The sequence below is a fragment of the Cyanistes caeruleus genome, chromosome 7, assembly GCF_971803275.1.
Source record: "Cyanistes caeruleus chromosome 7, bCyaCae1.hap1.1, whole genome shotgun sequence".
NCBI lineage: Eukaryota > Metazoa > Chordata > Aves > Passeriformes > Paridae > Cyanistes > Cyanistes caeruleus.
The window spans coordinates 2,716,334-2,732,554 of NC_141707.1; the positions used below are offsets into that span (position 1 = coordinate 2,716,334).

A 16,221-nucleotide genomic window follows, 5' to 3' on the forward strand; every position below is an offset into this window, starting at 1 on the left:
ATTTATCAAGATCCCAGAGGCTTCTTCCCCGGTGTATATTGATTTTCAGGGCTATATTTGGCTCTGCTTTGTCTTTGGGCAGTGGAGGGAATATCAGGTGAATGTTTTGTGCAGCGATGCCTGAAATACAGCAGCAGCCTCCAGATGCTTCCCTGGAGAATTGCTGATGGTTCATTAAAGAGACCTTTCCTTGCTGCCCAGGGAAGCTGTGGATTCCCCATCCCTGGAATTGTCCCAGGCCAGGCTGGATGGGGCTTGGAGCAACCTGGGATAGGGGAAGGTGTCCCTGCCCATAGCAGGGATTGGAATGGGATGAGCTTTAAAGTTCTTTCAAACCCAGACCAGTCCACGATTCTGTGACTAAGTATCTCCTCCTTTAGCTTAACTAATATCTTGTGATCTAAACCACTTAATCATCACTACTTTTCCATCTGTTTCTCATTCAAGGAATTGTGTCATATCAGATGATTCATTCATATTTGATTAGAGATTTCATTATAAGCTGGCCTGAAGTTTTTTATGATCTAATGAAAGGCTTTGGAATCACTGATTTGGAACTGCAGTTGTAATATGCAGCATAAATGTACTGCACATTTTGATTATACTTTTCCTAGATACTTTTTAAAGCTCCGACAAAAATTCTTGCCAGTGAATTGTGTACACTGAATTAAAAAAAAAATAAAAAAAATTGGTGCAATGCAATGATCTTTCCATTGGAGAGAAGAAGTCCTAAGCTACTGTAGGATATCTCCAAGTTGCACTGAGTGACGAAACAGTGAAATTTAGGTCAAAACTTGCCTTTTATGACCCATTTATAACCCTGCTTGTAGACAGTCACACTTAAATGATATTAATGAAGCTCTTGAAGATTCTGAGTCGTCCTGCCTAGGGTGACATATGGGAGGCTTTTTATTTTCACTGGGGACAGTCGTCTGCCACCTGTGTGCAAATTGTTCCTCACATTAAGTAAATTACTGCACTTTTTATTTATTTATTTATTTATTTATTTTTTCAAAAAATAGATGAAGTGGTTGCAATAATGTATTTTTAAAGATATTCACAGGGCAGAGTTGGAGGTGTTTTGCCCAGGGAGTGTCAGGACTTCGATGATACAGATCGGGCCAGGTGGGGCTTTGTCCCTCCCTGTCTGAAAGCCTCCCCTGGCGAGCAGTGGGGTTTTCTCTTGGTTTTCTGCTGGCACAAAGGGCTGAGATGAGCTCTGGGGCTTGGCAGCAGCTTTGGGAAGGTGTTTGTGATGCACGGCGTGGCCAGCTCCTGTAATCCCAGGAGTTGCTGTGCCTGTCACTTAAACAGGGCCTTTCTTAGGGTGCCATTTGGCCTGCCCTGCCTGCCTCAGCCCGGGGTGCACCAGAGGGGTTTTGCTGAGCAGGGTTTTGCTGGTAAAACTCAGCTCACAGTGTGTCAGGGGTTCCCTTCACACAGTGTGCTGCAGCACTCGGGCAGGGTCTCCCCACAGATGTGGCTGGCTGAGGTCCAGCAGCCCATGGACTGAGTACCCTCAAACACTCAGAAACCACAGAATCCCAGGAAGGCTTGGGTTGGGAGCAACCTCAAAGCTCATCTCATTCCACCTCTGCCCTGGGCAGGGATTTCCAGGAGCTCCCACTATTGCAGGTTGCCCTGTTCAGCCTGTCCTTGGACACTTCCAGGGATCCAGGGACAGCCACAGCTGCTCTGGGAATTCCATCCCAGCCTCTGTCTGCCCTGACAGGGAAGAATTTCTCCCCAGTATTCCATCTAACCCTGTCCCTCTTTCTGCTTAATGGCTTTATAGTGGGAGCAGGATCTTGGGAGCAGCTCCCAGCTCTGTCCCTGGGAGTCAGCCAGACCACGGTGTCCAGGTGGCCACTGCAGTGTGTCAGGGCATTTAACCTCACAAATCATGTTTTGGGCTTCAAAGCCTGCTTGGATGCTCCAGAGGGAGCAGCTCCTTGTCTCCCTGTCCTGCCTTTGATGGTCCGTAGGGTCTGGGAAACTGCCAGCTTTTCCTGGTGGGAAACACCAGGCCTGACCTTCGACCAAATGTTGTGCTGGTAAAGTACCACTGGATTATTATCAAAAAAATACCCCTAACCACAGTATCAGACTTTTGGTACCATGTTTGGAGGTATCAAACATTTCTTTAGATGGAAAAAATAAAATTCCTTTCATGTTCCCTGTAAATCCCTGATACAGGGATTTGTATATGCTTGTATATGTACATATATGTGTATATATTTGTATTAACCTTGTATAATCCCTGTCCCAGGGGTTTATCATGTCTTGAATTAGTGCTCAACAAAACTCAGATGCCTTTGCCCATCCCTGGCTGTGCTTGTAACAAAGTCTCTAAAGCCTCAGGAGTTCAGAGCTCTTGGGTTAGGAGATAACTCTGTGGAAAAGGCAGAGGGCTGGTACTAAAAAATAAGTAAATGGATTTAAAGTAAAAAAAATCCCTTTTGGGACCTTGAGGACTTTACCTTGGTGACCCCATGCTGGCATGGAGCAATATTTAAAACTGCAGAGAAGGGAATTCTGGAATTCTCCAGAGTTTCCTTTCTGGGATGGCAGCAGAGGGAGAGGTTTACCTTCTGTACCAGCTCCAGACACACGATCCTGGCGCTGAGAAGGTTTGGGAATGACACGGCAGGGAAGGTACTGGCAGTGTTGACATGGGGATCAGGTGTCCTAAGTGAGCAGCCAGGAAACTTCACCTGGCTCCATGTGCAGCCAAACGTGCAGCAAGGAGCTGTTTCACCTCTGTCACTGCAGCAGGGCACTGGGAGAACCACCACTGCCACTTGGTTTGGAACCACATGCATTAATCCACTCTGAAGGGGATTTCAGTCGTTCCCCCTCCCTTTCCCAAATATTCACTCACAGGTGCCAGCTGGACACTGTCAGTCTCAATATTGCAGGGTTCACTCATATCCCAAATCCCCCATATTTGTTGGATAATCTCTGTTTTCTCTTTGGTTTAGGCAGAAATTATGTTCCTCGGCACAGAGGGGGGGCTTTGGAGTTGTGCTGCTGTTTGCTGGGTTGGAAAAGGCTTGTTGCAGCAGAGAAGTAGAAAATGCAGTCACTTGGCAATTTGTACATCACTGAACCCCAAGTTCCTGCAGCTTGTAAATACTCATATACTCAGATATTCATGGGCTTTTGCCAAGCAAAAGAGTTTTTTGCACTGTTTCTCCCAGGCTTAGCAGTGTATAATTTTCCTTGTTGTATGTATACTTCTCCTTTGTGTTTTACTTTTATTATTTCTTTATTATTCTGTTGAAATCAATTTGGCTTCTTTGCAGAGATTTGGCTACATGTTCTGACAAAGTTACTGCTGCTGGTCAGGATGCTGGTACAGGAACTACACCACAGTTCTGTTCCACAAGAGGAAAATTACTTTTTAAGTGAGGTGCATGAGGTGACAGACGAATGAGAATTACAGGTGATTTAAAAATCACCATCATATTAAGCCAAATTCCAATCCTTTCAAAGCAGCTTTGACAGGGGTTTCAGGTGGATATTACGTTTTTGTGCAGTTTGGAATGCGCTTTACTCTTTATCCCACAAAAGAAGTTCTTGTGCAGGATGAGAATTTCAGCTTCTGAGGAGCTGTTACATAATGCAGGGCACTATTTGCACCTTGGAATGAAATACTAACTGCTGGTTTCTACCCAAATGCTGCTTTACACCCAAAATCCTGAGCTGTGCATCTCTGGGTGGGTATGGCAGGTACTGAGGATAGATTTCCTTTCCAACCCAAACCATTCCATGAGTCTTTGCAGCCCATCACTGCAGGTTTTCCTTTACCTGTCAACAGATTTCGACTCCCTGGGCACAGCAGCCTGAAGGAGTGCAGCATTCTACAGGAAGATGAACTTGTTTGCTCTTTAAGCCACTGCAAACCAGATCTCGGCACAAATGCTAATTTCGAGACGCTGATCTCCACGAGCAGCAGATATTTAGTCTTACACGCGCCAGATGGGTTTGCTGCTGGCATCACTTGTGAGATTATGGTCAAAACAAGGACAAATCCGCTATAAAATTCCAAGACCTGACTGAATGATTTTGTGTTTGCCTTCCCAAGGATCAGCTAGTTGTCACAGTGCTTTATTTTGTCGCTGTCAGCGTGGCTGGTAAAGCTCCTTCAGGCATCTGAGATGGGCTGGCAGTGGGAGGAGAGGCCTTGCAGTGAAGGATCTCTGCCACCTCAGGTTTCATTTACTAATAAGCTTCGTATCTTTTTTGGTTTTTTATTAAAGTCGTTGTGGAATATTGCCAAAAATTTTGGGCGTGCAGGAGAACTGGAGAGGGACTTTCTCCAAGGACACTGAGTGAGTGGACAAGGGGGAATGGCTTCCTAGGACACTTGAGTGACAGCACAAAAGGGAATGGCTTCCCACCATGATGGGAAGGGAATGACCACCCCCCAAGCTGAGCCCTTTTCCCGTTATCCAGGAGTATTCTGTATTTCCACTGGGACGATACAAAACCAAGCTGCTGCCGGTTCCAGCATCTCCCAGTTTGTTTGCGGCATCGAGGATTTCAGAAGCAGCACTTTCCTTGAGCAGAAATCAAGGCAGATGGTAAAACCAAGTGACCTACAAAACATAACAAGATTTCTCACCAGAAATGTACAGTACAAACAAATGTACTGTCACCTAAAAATACTGAGATGGCATTTCTGACAGAGTGATGATCGTACGGGGAAGTCAAAGTTTGGGTAAGGTCAGGAGTGAGTTTTGCATCCTCTTAAAAACACGCTGGTGATCAAACTGACTGTAATGTGCTTCAGCCTCTTGTTTCTTCTTCCTTGGGACTTTGTTTGCTTGGGTTTGTCTGGTTCTGTTGGATCTGTAAATTAGGTTATTATTAAGCCTATGTAGGTTATTATTAAAACTGTCTCTCCTGATGTGGCTGTGGCTAACAGCACTGGTTTGGACAGGTTGTGTTCTTTTCTGACCCATTCCCAGCTGCCCCCTCTTGTCAGGGATCTGTGCAGAGCCAGAAGGGCCCCCTGAGCCTCCTTTTCTCCAGGCTGAGCCCCTTTCCCAGCTCCCTCAGCCGCTCCTGCTGCTCCAGCCCCTTCCCAGCTCCGTTCCCTTCCCTGGACATGCTCCAGCCCCTCGGTGTCCAGCTCTTGCAGCTTCATCCCTCCCTCATTTTTCAGGCATCCCTTCCAGAGCCCGAGCACCTTGTGCAGGGACAGTGAAGTCCCTAGGAAATCTCTGGAGCTTGGGATCCATGGCCAGGAGCTGGTGCTGTCTCCCGGCCCCTGCCAAAGCAGAGCTCTGCAGTTCAAGGCCGCTGCCCTGAGCAAAGCAAACTTGAGGCAAATCGGCTGTGAAGTGGAAACATGGGAATGAAAATGGGTGAAATCACAGGAGGATTAGGCTGCAATGATTCAAGGCAGCTTTATTTCAGGATGGAAACACTGACACAGGATTTGGCGCACTTGGAGTTTGGCTTGTTATCTCCCTCGTTAAGAGGGGTGGTCTGACACAGCGTGCGAAGGAATCCATCTCTTTGCAGACCTTTCTCTATGCAAAAAAATGGTAATAATGGCATTTTGGAAATGCTGTTCTATGTGCTGGCTCCTTGGGCTGATCAGCTGGGAGAGCAGAGGGGCTTTTGTAAGCATCATGTCCTGTGGGCTTCTGTAACGCTGGGAGATGCACAGTCTGGGATTCACATAGAAAATATGGACACAGCGACCTGGGCTAGTGCAAGGTGTCCCCTGCCCATGGGACAAGCCCCATCCAGCCTTGGGTACTGCCAGGGATGGGGTAGCCACAGCTGCTCTGGACAGTGTTTTCACTCACAGCTTTCTGTTCTGTGGATGTTTCAGCCGGTCTGGCTTGCCCTGAAAGAGTGTCTTGTTCCTGTAATCTTTTGGAGGAGTGGGCTCCTAAACTTGAAGGATGAACCTGCAGAGCACAGAGCTTCATTAAAGTGAAAATCAAATACAGTTAATGTGAGATGTGGTTTGCTTGGTGGAGAAGGGATTAGCTGTGCATTGGTATCAAGCAGGAGTTTTACCTAAAGAGGGTTTTGGTAGTGATTATCTGTGTTCTTTGGAGCTTCTTGACACAGTGTTTTGGTGAGGAATGTTGGAGCGAGCCTGGATGTCCCATTTCCATCATTTCCTGCTAATACCCAGTACTTCAGGGAGGCAGCAGATGAGCCATTGCCATTTCTGTTTGCCTCCAGGTACCACTGAATCAGATTTAACCTCCTTAGATTTGCTTTTGAAAGCCTCCCTCTTCAGCTTGCCTCCTGCAGCTGTTCCTCAGCTGCTGCCTGCATGCCCTTTTTATCTCTTTCTTCCAACTTTCCCAGTGCCTTTTGTCTGTGGTGTCCTCCTAAGCCTTGGTTGGCTGAATCCCTGAACCCTCTTCAGCTCCTTCCCTGAGTCTTTTATCTTTTCCCAGTGTTCTGAAAAGCGAGTCACCGTTATTTTGGGCACGTATAGGAGCTCCATCCTTATATAGATATTTTATATCTCTTGCCTTTGGGCTTCTCACAGCATCCTGTTTCTTTTTGTGGAAGGATCAGGCTGTAGTTGACTCCTTGATAGGGAAGTTTAGTGCCTGAATGTAGCTGGAGCAGAGTTGTAGCCTCCCACTGAAAGAGGCAGGCATCATTTAATTTGCCAGAATCCCTAAACCCTGTGTTAGGTCCAAGTTTTGCAGCTGAAGTGGCATTTTTAAGCAAGATAATCCAGAGTTTCTCAGAATTTCTGAGGGAGGAGTCGCTCCCCTCTTGCTGGGGTTGTGGTAGGTGCAGTGTGGGTGTGTTGTGGTTTGGGAAGCTGCTTCCCATGCTCAGCAGGCCACTACCTGGCTCAGAGCTTTTAATGAAGGGAATGGGAAGTTTAAGTCTAGAAGCTTCCAAAATTTAGCTATTCTCTTTGTTCATTCATAGAGTTGTTTATTCCTTTGGAAGGCAGGTTTAAATGAGTTTAAAAACAGCATTCAGAGAATCACAGAATCCCAGAAAGGTTGGGGTAGGAAGGGACCTTAAAGCTCATCCTATTCCACTCCCTGCCATGGGCACACCTTCCACTGTCCCAGGGTGCTCCAAGCCCTGTCCAGCCCGGCCTTGGACACTTCCAGGGGCACCCACAGCTTCTCTGGGCACCCTGTACCAGGACCTCAACACCCCTTAGCCATGAATTTCTTCTCACTATTTCATCCAGCCCTTCCCTCTGGCAGTGGGAAGCCATTCCTCCTTGTCCTGTCCCTCCATCCCTTGTCCCAAGTCCTTTGCTAGCTCTGGAATGGGCTCAGATGTCTCTCTGGAGTCTTCTCCTCTCCAGGTGAGCATCCCCAGCTCTCCCAGCCTGGCTCCAGAGCAGTGCCCCTGGCACCCTCTGCACTTGTTCCAGCAGCTTCCCATCCTTATGCTGGGGGTTCCAGAGCTGGAGGCAGCTCTGCAGGTGGGTCCCCACCAGAACAGGGTAGAGATGGAGAATCCCAGTGAGATTCCTTGTGAGAAATATCTAAAACGCTTTACAACCCACCTGGATTTTACCTGTTGTGCTGTTGTGCTAAAGCTCACCTTCAAGCTCATCCCTCCGTGGCTCTGGCTCTGTTTGAGGAGCAGCACCTGGCTGTTTTTGCTGAAGGAAAATGCCACAGGCTGGGCAGATTTTCAGCAGAAGCAGCACTGAGTTTTCGTGCCGTGCCTAAAAGGCCACCTGGTGTCAGTGGTTTGTGCAGAAATGCCGAGAGGAAGCTCCCTTTGAGGAGAGCCATCCGTGACGTGGGGAGTCCTTGTCATTCACGGATCACTGCTGCCATGGGGACTGCAGGGAACATCTGCCCTCGTCCTTTAGGATCTGGGTGGCAGGATTCTCGGTTTTAACATGTTCAGTTCATCTGGTGGGTCTTGGGTGGGGAGGGAATGGAAAATGTCTGTTTCTTAAGAGAAATCTTAGCTCAGGTTTGTGTTTTGGTGTGTGCATCCAGGAAGGGCAACCCCTGCCTGTTCTGACAGAATAAAAAGGGGCTTTAATGCCATTCCTCTGTGCTGTCCAGGGGTTTGAATGGGTTGAGGCTACTTGAATTTCTCTAGGAAACTGCCTGTGGTTGACGCTCTCTTAAAAGACTTTCTTTTGGTATTTTAATGTGCATCTTCATTGTATTGAATGGAGACAAGTAGCATCCTGGTCCTAACGCAGCTGATAACTGAGTATTTCCATTATTTGGAAGTCAAACCCTTCTAGAGGGGGCTACAGGAAGCTGTGGGCTACTTACCCATTTGGATGGGCTTCCCTTCCACCACAGTCTGGATTTCTACTCAAATCTACAGCCTTTGAGCAATCAATGAGTCTTCAAAAGCTGTGGAATAGCATTCCTGTTACAATTTGCTGTTTAGCTGCTCCTTTTGCTGCTTTATTTCTGTTGTGATGGAGGAGATGGTGTTGCACATTTTGGGGCTTGTTGGACAGCTGGGGGTCTCTTGGCTGGTGACAGAAGTGAGCTCACTCTCCTGCTAGTAATAACCATTTATCTGCTGTTTGAAATACAGTGGGACAGGTAATTCTTAAGAATTTTGTTTCACCTTCTCTTTTGGCAAAGGGTAGTGACCTTAAGCTGAGGGAGGGCAGGGTTGGATGGGATATTGGGAAGGAATTGTTCCCTGTGAGGGTGGGCAGGCCCTGGCACAGGGTGCCCAGAGCAGCTGGGGCTGCCCCTGGATCCCTGGCAGTGCCCAAGGCCTGTTGCTATAGGACACAGAATGATGCACACAGACATGGTTCAATGTATGATAGGAAAAAGAGCTCCTTTTATTTTTGTGACTCCAGTATTTATAGATTCTCAACAATGACCAGGGACTGGATAGCCAGGTTACCACCTTCCCAAGCACACTGGTGGTGAGGAACGTTCATCAAAAGACATTTCTTAGAAAGGATGTATAAACACCTATATTTACAGTTATTTTCCTGGGAAAGTGGCTGGAATCTATGAAAACAAGATCAGAAGGTTTAATTTTCAGGGCGACAAAGGCCAGGTTGGGCACTGGGGCTTGGAGCCACCTGGGACAGTGGAAGGTATCCCTGCCCACGACAAGGTGGAATGGGAAGCCAAAGCATGCTGTGCCACCAGCTCATCAGCTGGCTTTATTCCTGCCATTGGAGAGCTCACCCCTTGGGAGGCTCCAGGGAAAACTCCAGAGGACCAGTGGGAATGTCCAGGTGTTTGCTTGGCCCTTCACTGGGAATCCCTCGTCTTCCCCTTGCTGACCCAACCAGGTGGATTATTTTTTTCCTCATGGGATGTTTTTCACATGTAATCTCAGGATGAGACTTTCTGGCTCCTGCTTCATCTCTTCCATGTTAAATTCTCTTATCCAGAATGTCATTTTCCCTTGAAGGAAGCTCAGAGTGAGATTAGAGAGAAGCATGTGAGAAATCCACGTGGGTTTGGCTCTACAGAAGTGCAGCTGGGCTTCCTTCAACTCTGCTTTTTGTCCTGGGGATCTGCTGAGGGGAGAAGTTTCCTGTTCATGCAACACAGATGGATCAAAGAGGTTCAATAGCTGGGTAATGCCTGAAGCAAAGAGGCAGCTGAAATGACATTCCCAGGAATCGCAGAATCCCGGAATGATTTGGGTTGGAAGGAACTTTAAACATCATTCAGTCCCTCCCTCTGCCATGGCAGGGACATCTTCCACTATCCCAGCCTGGCCTTGGACACTTCCAGAGATCCAGGGGCAGCCACAGCTTCCTGAGCCTTTTTAGACGAGCTATACATTTATTTTTTGTTGTTTTCTGTTTTATTATTTGTTATTTATTTAGATGGGATTTTTCACAATGGAAACTTAAGTGGGTTTTGCTTATCTACTCCATGCAAGGAAGCTGTACAAGGAAAGGTTTCCCACAATTGTGTGAAGTTTGAAATGAGAAATAGTCCAAGCCGACTCCTTTCGTTCCATTATCTTTAATTTCACAAAAAGCTCTGGCTCCATCTGAGACACTCATTTGTTAGAGATGTCACTGATGAATCCAACAAGGAGATAAAGTGGGATAATGGTTGAAAAGGAGGTGGAGAAACTGGAGTGTCTTCCTTTGGAGCTGCTCTGTTATGCTCAGGCTCATCTGTTGGAGACATCTCTGTTGGAGACGCCTGCTGGCCTTGAACTCCATATTCTCATTAAGAGATATCTATCCATGGGAGTTTATAATTTTCCGAACTCTGATGTCCTGCTCTGAGGTGAGAGGGGCTGGAACAAGATCCCTTCTAGCCCAACCATTCTGGGATTCCTTGCAAACACTGGAAAATGTTGTTTTCTGTCCATTGTGGGTGTAGCTCGGTGGGTTTTATTTTTCTTCAAATTAAGAGACATTTTTTAATGCTTTAAATCTAAGATGGAGACAGTAGGATGAGTGGTCTGCTCTTCAAGTTTTGGCTTCCTTATCATCATGAATAAAATTTTCGTGCACCTTATTAATAAATGCTAATGAGGTCTGTTCAGGGGAGGAATTAGGCTCAGGAAAGCTGGATATGTAGAAATCCGGGATCTCTGCGTCCTTATTACGTCTCCAGGTCTCGGTAGTAATCAGGGAAAAGTTTCCTTGCAATGAATGAGTGAGTGACATTTAAAGCTCCATCTGTTGCCTGCGGAGTGGTGCCTCGCGACGCGTTTCCATGGCTGATGGGATGATTAATTTCGGTTCCCATTCACAGAGCAGGAAATACTCCCTGAGCAGGGAGTGACTCCAGCTCTCACCGAGCTGCAGCGTGCCTGGAGCTTGTAGGAAGCCTCGGCTGCTGTTTACTCCTGCCTTGTGCTCCCAGACAGGATCCAGGCTGGCTTTGCAGCCGCCCACCTGGGCTGTCCCAAAATTCCTGGGGACTGCAGGGTGCTGACCTGCCTTTGGCTCCAGCTGGGCTGTGATGCTCAAGCTTGTTGGTCAATTCCAGCCCAAGATAGCGTGATCCTAGTCCTTGGAAATGGATAACAGAGGTAAGAATTGAGCAAAACAGAAGTGTTTCCTCCTGCTCTCCCACCCAGCAAGGGTTTGGTCTTTAAGGCTCATTCCAACCCAGGCCATTCCATAAATCAGTGATAGTTCTTCAGTTTGGTGTGGATCCACAGAAGAGCAGGACTGTGCCTTCATCCTGCCCCCACGTGATGCTCAGGATGTGCTCCAGAGGATGTTGGTGTCCTGGGAGCTGCCCTGCTGTGACCTGCTCCCACCACCTGCCCTTGGACAAGTTAGGGCTTCCTCCAGTCCAGCTTGACACAACCCTGTCTAGAGAATAAAAATTCAGAATTGAGTGAAGCTGGTCGTGTGTTGTTTTCCCCCATCTCCTATTATTTTCTCCTTCTGTGTGGGACATGCACCGTGCTGGAGATGGAACCGGCTCCGAGGGCGCTGTGCCGTGGCTTCGTTCCGCTTCCCCACAAAATCCGCTGCTTTTATCCCGGCACTGCAGTCAGATACTGCAGTAGCTCAGTGCTATTTATAGCTCTGATCTCACCGTCTCGCAGTGTTTTGGGGAGTTCTGGCAATTTGGGGAGTGGGAGCCCCGCTGGAAAAGGATCCCTGTGTTGGCTGGGTGGCACAGGGGATCCCGGCGCTCCAGCTGCTGCTGGGAGGGGGATGGATTCAATTCACGATAATCCAGTGATGCTCGACTGACACACATCTTCCTGCCAGAATCAACCACCTCAAGTGCTCCCTTGGCTGTTCTCAGAGTCAGCAGTAGCTGCTTGCCTCCCTTTCCAGGCTGATTCTGAAGGCAGACTGGGGTGATGGGTTACAGGAACGGTGTTCCGAGGATTCAGAGCCAGCGTCATGCTCCCCACATGCCCAAGGCATTCCTGCTGGCAGCAACTTGGTGCTCAAATGGCTTTCAAAGCACAGGGAATTATTTAAAAATCCAAAACTGTTGGTGAACACTGAGGACAGCCCTGAAGAATGAAGTCAGGGAATAAACAGATGATTTTTTTGCTTTTCCTTGGGGATGAAAGAGCTGGAAATGATGCTGAGAGGGAGAGATCCATGCACACACTCCTTCAGCATCCCACCGGGTGGTTCAGCGGGATGGGGATGATCCGACGGCAGCAGCCAGGAGTTTGGGACACTGAGCACATCCTCTGGCTTTGTGTTTGCTTTTTGAGGGTACCCAAAGGCTGACGTGCTGCCCTTGGCAGAGCCTGGCCCGGGGGCATGGCTGGCACAGCAGTAATTAAAAAGCAAACTCATTAGCTGGGAATAAAGCCCCGGCCCGGAAAGGATGGGAGAGGGGGAGAAGCTGAGTCCATGGGCTCTGGAAAGCCCTGGCTGGAGAGGGTCAACCAGAGCAAGAACATCTCATTCCTGGTGGGCAGTGTCTGGGGAGGGCACCAGGCACTGGAGAGTCAATGGAAGAGGCTGGAATGCTCTTTTCTTGGGATTTTGGGAATCTCCCAGGCTTGCTCTGTCATGGGCAGGTGGGGTATGTCCTGCAGTGGGAGCTGCTTTCTTCCCCCAGCCTTAACCAGACTCTCATCCCCAGGGTTTTGCAGCAGATTTCGGGAGGTTGATGGGATTTTTTTCCCTTCTCCAAAGGGAATTGTTGAAGAAAGAGGAGCTGGGAAGGAGCTGATTGGGACTTTCTCTATGCCAGAGGAAGACAGAGCTCAGGGAAAGCATTTCCTGCACTTTCTCTTTGAAGGTGATGTTGGATTTCAAATCTGAGAGGCAGTTTTCTGTGCTGCTTAAATTTAAATTAAAAAAAAAAATAGAAGATCAAGGAAAAAAGAAAAAAGGAAAGAGTAATTTTTGGCAGCAGCATTTGATACAAAAAAACCTCCAATTTGATGTCTAGTGGAAAGTGTCCCTGCCCATGGCAAGGGGCTGGGATGTGATGGTCTTTAAGGTCCCTTCCAACAAAACCCCTCTGTGGTTCTGGGATTCTGTGAATGTTTTTTAAATTAGCCTTAAGTAAAACTTATTCTGAAACAAGGTTTGAATTTAAATATTTGTTTGGTGTGCCTCTCATACCAAATTTTTGGTTTAACATTTTAGTGTATTTACAGGACTCAAACCTGTATTTCCATCCTTTAAAGGCCAACATGAAAATGCTGTATCAGAGAAAGGGAAGAAAATTCAATTGTTACTGTTAGTTTTATTGAAAAGTATATTCACAGCTTTAGTGTCACCTTCCCCTAATCCTTTCCAAAACACCCGGGACTTACGGAGAAGTTACTTTCCTTTTTGGAGTGTGGGAGAATACAAACTCCCTGACAATGCCTTATCTACAGCCTTTATGTGAAATGTTTTTAGTTTTCCAACAGAGCCAGGCTGGCAGAGCTGGGGGTGTTCACCTGGAGAGGAGAAGGCTCTAGGGAGAGCTCAGAGCCCCTTCCAGGGCCTAAAGGGGCTCCAGGAGAGCTGGAGAGGGACTGGGGACAAGGGATGGAGGGACAGGACACAGGGAATGGCTCCCAGTGCCAGAGAGCAGGGATGGATGGGATATTGGGAAGGAATTGTTCCCTGGCACAGGGTGAGGAGGAGTTTGGATAGAATTCCCAGAGAAGCTGTGGCTGTCCCTGGACCTCTGGCAGTGCCCAAGGCCAGGATGGACACTGGGGCTTGGAGCAGCCTGGGACAGCGGAAGGTGCCCATGGCAGGGGTGGGACTGGATGAGCTTTAAGGCTCCTTCCAAGCCAATCCATCCTGTGATTCCATGATTAAATACTTTTTGTAGGATGTGCACTTTGCCTTCAGGTTGGAGATTGTCATTTCATTTCCCTGTGTTTTGGGTTATCCCTCTCAGTGTGTTCCAGACAAGCTGCAAGATTTCAAATTTCCAACCTCCATCAGCAGCCGAGGGGGACTGAAGTGCTTCAGGTCTTAATTAATGTGCAGAGTGCAAGCAGGCTGTGATGTACAGCCATGTTTTATTTATTTGGGAAGGGAAACACCAGCAGAGTGGTTCTAGCTTAGTATAAAACTCATCGTAACATGAACATGGACTCAAAATCAGGCTAACTTGACCATGGGGAAAAAATAATTCCCTATATGCAGGGGGTGGTGGAAGTTAAAAAATTAATGTTTTTCTATTCCTACAGGGAAGAAAAAAAGCAGGGAGAGACCGTGAGATAGTTTATTATTTATAATCAGGATCTTGTCTCCTCATTCATGGCTTTGGCATTTCTCATGCCAGCCCTGAATGTCGTCTTTGTGCCTCGGCTCGCGTCACAACTCCGATTGTGCTCGTGCGTTCTCAAGGCAGGACCTGGAAAAGCAATTTTTGAGTGTCCCATCAAAGACTCCCTGGAACACAGGAGGGTTTTTGTTGTGGGGCTGTGTCCATTGAGCAGGGAAGGCTGGCTGGGGCTCACAGGGCTCTGTGGGTCAGCAGCTCCCGGCGGGGCAAAGAGGGGCTTTTTTGGAGCCTGAAATAGTTGAGAGTCAGGGATGACGCAGAGCCCTGAATAGGAATTGTGGTCCTCATCCCTGCAGCTGTGGGGGGGGAGAGTCCCTTTGGGTGGAAAATGGGGGATTTGTTGAGTTTTCTTAGGGCTGTTTTCCAGCAGAGAATGGCAACTTAAGGCTCTTTTTAGGGAGTCAAACAGGAGGAATGGATCTCGAGGCACAATCACAAGTGGCAGGGTGTTCTTTCTGCCTGAAACTGGGTTGAGTTTTGCATGCTTGGGAGGGTTGGGGGTGTTCAGCCTGGAGAATAGAGGGATCCAAGGAGAGTTCAGAGCCCCTTCCAGGGCCTAAAGGGGCTCCAGGAGAGCTGGAGAGGGACTTGGGACAAGGGATGGAGGGACAGGATAAGGGGAACACATGGAATCACAGAATGGTTTGGGTTGGAAGGGACCTCAAAACCCATCCAGTGCCACCCCTGCCATGGCAGGGACAACTCCCACTGTTCCAGGCTGTTCCAAACCCCAATGTTCAACCTGGCCTTGGGCACTTCCAGGGATCCAGGGGCAGCCACAGCTTCTCTGAGTAGCCTGTGCCAGAGCCTCTCCACCCTCCCAGCCAGGAATTCCTTCAGGAATATCCCATCCATTCCTTCCCTCTGGCAGTGGAAGCCATTCCTCCTTGTCCTGTCCCTCCATCCCTTGTCCCAAGTTCCTCTGCAGCTCTCTTGGAGCCCCTTTAGGCACTGGAAGGGGCTCTGAGCTCTCCCCAGAGACCTCAAACACAGCCTTTAGGGCGGGTCAGAGTGTGCTGCTCTCCCCAAAATCCCTGTCTGTGGCTCAGAAATCAATCCATGACAAGGAATCCTCACTCTGGTGCTGCGGGGGAGAGAGGGGAGTGGAGAAAAGGCCATGGGAAGGAAAACAATAGGGAAGCAGAGGGAAGAGCTTGTGGGTCGAAAAATAGCAACACTTCCAGTAATGTGACCTTTTGCTGAAAATGTTTCCATCAAAAAAAGAGTTTCCTCCTCCTTTTCCTTCTCTTCCTCCTCCTCCTCATCCTCCTCCTCCTCCTTCTCCATGGCCAAGCTGGGTTCAGGGAGGAATGAACACGCTTCTGGACATCTGCTCCACGAAAGTATTTGGGAAAAACCCTATGAAAACTCTCTCCATGGGATGGATAAGATTAATATCCTGACAGAGGATATGGAGGAAAAAATTCCCACCTTTATTTTCCCAGTTTTGCTGAAGCTCATTGTTTCTGAGGGATTAGCCTTTGTTATCCTGTAACTGATGTTCATTCAAAGCTCTCAGCAGAGTTATTGAGGGATTGCCCTGGAGAGAGAGAGAGAGAGAGACAGCAAATGTTGCAAATACACAGAATACCTGTGAAAGGCAGAACTGTCACTCAGGAGGAATTTAGAAGATTTTTAGTCATTCAGGGGTGACAGTAATTTTCTTTTTTAGGAGAAACAAGCTGAGATCAGTTACTGCAAAAGGGCTGTGGCTTGCCACTGCCAGAGGGCAGGGCTGGATGGTGGGGAGGTGCTGGCACAGGGTGCCCAGAGCAGCTGGGGCTGCCCCTGGATCCCTGGCAGTGTCCAAGGCCAGGTTGGACATTGGGGCTTGGAGCAGCCTGGGACGGTGGAAGGTGTCCCTGCCCATGGCAGGAGCTGGCACTGGATGGGCTTTGAGGTCCCAACCAAACCAGTTTGGGATTTACTATCCAACACATCATGGTTTTCTGCTTGAGTTTCTTATAGGGAGAGCCTCATGTTCCTGACCACGGCAGTCCATCAGTTCATCAAGATTAATTAACAACTCAAGTTTAATCCTTTCTGTGAAGTCTTG

General features: G+C 48.1%; 1 protein-coding gene across 47 annotated transcripts in view; it reads left to right on the plus strand.

Annotated features, from left to right (window-relative positions):
* HDAC4 (histone deacetylase 4) overlaps positions 1-16,221 on the plus strand; it is a 172,142-nt gene that overhangs the window by 77,667 nt on the left and 78,254 nt on the right. The window lies entirely within an intron of this gene.